The following is a 4,800-nucleotide window of genomic DNA, read 5'->3' as shown; positions in this document are numbered from 1 at the left end:
AACCCCCCTCCCTCTTTACCGCCTATTTTACTTCTTTTGTCTGGGAGCTGGCACCTGTCCCAGAGACGGCATTTTACTGCACATCCCCTTTTCCCTCCTCAGCAGAGAAAAGGGGAGGGGGTGGGGGGGGGAAGGTCTGCAAGGACGAGACAGCCTGTGCACCCCCTCCCCCCCACCAGACATCCCCCCCATATTTCCTTTTCAGCCACGGTCCAATTACAGGGGGTTTGGAGGGATATCACACGCCCTATTTCACATGGTGCAGATACCTACAGCCATTAAAAACATATTTCTACGAAAGAGAAAGAGAAAGGCAGAGAAAGCAAGAGGCTCGCTCCCTGAGCAGCACTGTGCACTGGGACTCCAGGGAGGAAAATCACCAGCAAAAGCCCTCATCCTCAGAGCACACAAACCTGCAAAGCCCGAGTCATTGCTCAGGCAAAGGAATCCATTTCCTTCACAGAGGGAAAAGGGAGTGAGGGAAAGGGATGAGCAGAGGGGCGAGCCCTCGGCTCTTTGCCCTCTGCATTGGGATGTACAGCGCAGGAGAGGCGAGAACCAGCCCCGCTCGGGAACGCTGGGAGAGGAGAGGAGGGCTCAGGCAAGCAGAAGAAAAAGAAGATCCTATTTGCAGCATTTTTAAAAGTTCTGCTCTGGCAAAGGCCGTCTGAAGGGGAGGCCCTTGCAGCAAGAATGCGAGCAGCAGCCGCCTTTACAGAGTCCAGCCTCCTTCTTGTGAGCGACTGGAGCAGTCTGGCGGAGGAGGAGGAGGACGACGTGAGCCAGCGAAACGCAGCGGGCTGGAGCTGATGATGAAAGCGGCACGGCCCTGCGCGGACGGGCTCCTTTCCATCCCCCGCAGCCACGGGCACACGGACACGCAGCGAGCCCGGCTCTGCTGCCACCCCCGCCGGGGACCCCCGCGGGCCGGGGGCTGCGATGGGGACGGCGCCGCCGGGAGGGGACCCGGCAGAGAGGCAGCAATGGGAAGAAAGGCGCTGCGCTGGAATGTAAATGCACCCACGCTATGGCAATATGCTTGACAGGGCAGTGCGGCTAATGAAGCTTTTAATTGGGGGAGGTGGGGGTGTGTGTGTGGGGGGGGTGGTTTCTACGGAAATATCTCCCGGGATTAAACGGAGAGAAGAGGCTCCTCTCTGCAGTCACACACCTACACCGCTCTGCGTAACACAGCAGTCCGCGAGGACCACGAACTACAGCACACACACACAAAACCAAACCCAACCTACCGAGCTGAAAATGGCTATTTGAAAAAGTAAACACTGTATGTGACAGAAAAACTTTGCGATTTTGTTTTCTCATGCCCTTACTTCCAAACCAGCTGCACAGCCAAGCTCAGGCTGCTTGGCCCTTATAACTCTCTTGGCACCGAGTCAAAAGCTGATAAGCATTTGGGCGAGACAGCTCAACTGCTGTGCTGGAAGAAAAACAGCTGCCATGATTGCTGTTTGATTGAGAGCGCTCGCATACACTCACAAAAAACATACCAGGCTGCAAGGACGGGCCACAAATGCCTGAGGATTCAGCTTCAGAAGATCAACATACATTTCCTTAAAAAAAAAAAAAAAGAAAAAAAATTATATAGTTTTGCCTCCAAACACCCTCCCCTTCTTTAAAGAAAATGTGCTGCGTCGACTTGCTTTTCTTCTTCCCATCCCCCTCCATAACCTCAAGCAAACTCAAGGAATTGTGCCAAAAGTCCCGTTGCTAGTTACCAAGTGCATTTTTTTAAACGTCCCTTTGATACTTCTTTCCCTCCTGCTTGCCATGGAATATGCAAGTAAGATAATCTTTCAATTACTTACAAGAAGTAATTAAAAAAGAACTTCTAGCTCAGCGTTCCTTTCCCTCTTTCTCTCTTAAGGGGCAAGAGGAGGGAAGCGAGGGGGAGAAGGATGTTTTTTCTCTTTGCCGAGTCCAACATTTGGCTTTTTCCATTTGTGGCAGATCACTGTAACGCTATTGTAAAACAACTTCCTGCCCCTTTTGGCTCACGTTCCAGAAGCTGCTAGGCTAAGTTCATAGCACAAACTTTTTTCCCCCTTGCCGAAGAAGATAGACAAAAAAAAAAATTCCTGCAAATTATTTTCCCCCTTTTCTGGCTCATGGACTCACAAGGTGAATTTATTGCAGCTCTTTAAGAATATTACACAAGAGACGTCGGTATCCCAGCTGGATAATTCATAAGATGAAAAGGTGGGGTCATTATAAATATATGTCTGTGTGTGTCTGTGTGTGCCTGCATTTTAATTCTGTCATTTTGAATTGTTAAGTCTCAGTACCATCAGGTGGATAATGAGCTAAGCTGCTTCATCTGCCGTACTAATTTGTATATCTATCATAGCACAGATCATTGGCTCAGTACATACAGCCTCCTACTTTCCAATTGCTTTTGTGCTCTAAGGTGACCTGCATCTCTCTCATCTCCCTCCGCTTCTCGAAATGCTCAGCCTCATGAAAATACCCACTGGAAGCTCCTGAACCCTCCCTGCTAGAAACGGGAGACGTTGCAGTCTCTCTGCTATAAGCCAAAAAGGAAAACTAAGGCCTCCACAAGTTGCTCTCTCACGGTCTCTCCCTCCCTCCCTCCCTCTCCCTCTGTTTCTCTCATAGCAACAGCATTTCTTGGTGCGCCTGCTTTGGCATACATCAGCATTTCCACCGTCCAAGTGTCCTTTTGCGTCACATCTCGCCATTTCATTCAGCCAATGAAATCTCCTTCTTGCAATAAAAATATATAGACTTTTTCTGTTATTGGTATATTCAAAATTTTTTTTCATGTGCTTTTCTAACAAAAAACGAAGAATCTTCTTTGTGGAAAATATGTTACTGTAAGAAAAAAGGGATCAGATAGTTACTTAAAGAAAGTCATAGTTGACCCTGTCACTTACTATTCATTTTGCTTATGCTATCATTGCTTTCCTGATGTACTTTTAAATCAGCTAGGCAGCTTCACCTGATTGGAGAAGTCAATACCATGTGTATTGAAGTTTGTAAAATATTCTTCAGGAAAAACAATATATTAATTGATATTTCATTCCACTAAATATTGATCATGAGGTGATAGAAAAAACTGCAATGTGAAAAGAAAACCCATAGACATACATCTGTCTCTACACCATCCAAAGCAGCTGCCCTCCAATGCACTATCCTGCAAAATGGAGCGGAGGGTTTCACACTCGGAGGCTCTTTCCAAAGAGCATTTCCTCCTTCCATTACCTCCCAAGCGCAGCATTTCAGTGCCCAGCTGTGGTGGAGATGGTGACAAAGGCTCCGTCCCACGGCCCAGGTACCCCAGCTCACAGAGCTGCGGGCGCTGTGCCTGGCACGGGCAGCCCTGCCCGGGCTGCAGCAGCAGAGCCTGGCCCTGGAGCCCAGCTCCTGCCCCAGTCCCAGTCCCAGCCCCAGCTCCAGCCCTGGCCTGCCAGCAGCGAGCCCTGCTCTCAAAGGGCTCAGTCACAGCCAAGTCCAGAGGGCACGGGGTGCCACATGGGGCTTTCTCCGAGCTCCACCGACAACTGCCGTGGCAAATTTAGGGAACTTCTGTTACCCATTTCCATCCAGCCTCAGATCTCTAGAAAATACTCAACCACCAGCATTCTGAGGAGAATACACATTTCTTCTGTAAGCAAAATATATGTTTTATGGTTTTCCCTTACCAACTTTTTTTTTTAACGGTGTGAAACCACAAAATGTTTCTAATATTTATTTTTAGGGAATTATAGTAAAAGCATACTAGAGATTATCAGGACACAGTTGACAAGATATTTAAACAGTAACTTTCCCACAAATATTTATTTCGGTAAAATGACACCTAGTAATTTTGACCTCTTCTAATAACTGGTCTCTACTGCATATAGACTGTGGATGCAGAGGATGTGCATAAATTCTGGGTGATTAAAAAGTGAAAGCAAGCAAAATTTCTGAATAACAGCTGTAGCAGCAGATAGCCAGCATATCCAGCTAAAACTCTTATAATTTTTGTTTTAAAATAATGGCATGACATTCCTGATAGCATTTATTTTAACAGAACATCCACAAATGAGAATGTTAACCCTGCACAGTAAAAAAGAGATTACATGTGACAGTGCAGTCAACAACTTTTAATGCCCATGAAATATAAAAGACAGACCTATTTTTTAGAGAAGGATCGGACTTACATAGACAAATTGCTTAGTTCAGAGTGTTTTACTTGTATTTAATCAGCTTTCTGAATGACTTTCCCCCTAGTTTCTCAGAAATGATTTTTAGCTCCCTATTTATTTTTCTACTTTCTACATAAAACATAGGTCCTCTTGTTCTTTACTCTCCATACTACCTGCTCCTTCCTTTCTCATTTTTGTTATTGTGGAAAGAGCTGAGGTTCATCCCTTCTTTTGCCTGCTCCTAATGGGGATAATTCTGGTGCATTTGGAGGGTTAAAAGTGCCTCGCCTTTACACAATGATGGCTCGTATTCATCCACCCTTAGCTATACTTCCTCAAGGAGACATAAATGCATTCTGTCTGTCACCACAGTTGTGAAGTAAGGTTGAAAGTTGTCTAACTTTAGGTTATCACAGAACTAAAAAATTAGGGATTCACGAAACAGCAAAACAATCACCTCAAGTCCAACTTGTAAGCTTCACTTAAAAGAAATGGAATTCCAAAAAGGGAGGTGGAAGAATTATTTTAAGATTCATCGTACCTGAATAAATTCAAATTATGCAAGTAGTAGTAAGCCACTATTTTCATACCACAGATTATACTATTACTGAATTTTATATCTCCTTTCTTTTCC

The 4,800-nt window shown here is 45.6% G+C and overlaps 1 long non-coding RNA gene across 3 annotated transcripts in view; it reads right to left on the bottom strand.

Moving 5' to 3' along the window:
- The window catches only part of LOC115947870, a 184,991-nt gene that overhangs the window by 89,431 nt on the left and 90,760 nt on the right, over positions 1-4,800 (bottom strand). For 2 of the 3 annotated variants that reach the window (XR_004081723.1, XR_004081724.1), the window contains one exon: positions 1,509-1,571. The exons of the other annotated variant lie outside the window; for it this stretch is intronic. This is a non-coding gene — a long non-coding RNA (uncharacterized LOC115947870). The remainder of the gene's footprint in view (positions 1-1,508; positions 1,572-4,800) is intronic. 3 annotated transcript variants of the gene reach the window in all.

Source organism: Geospiza fortis, unplaced genomic scaffold, assembly GCF_000277835.1.
Source record: "Geospiza fortis unplaced genomic scaffold, GeoFor_1.0 scaffold10, whole genome shotgun sequence".
In the NCBI taxonomy this organism is placed as follows: Eukaryota; Metazoa; Chordata; class Aves; order Passeriformes; family Thraupidae; genus Geospiza; species Geospiza fortis.
This window is presented reverse-complemented; position numbering and strand designations above follow the sequence as displayed.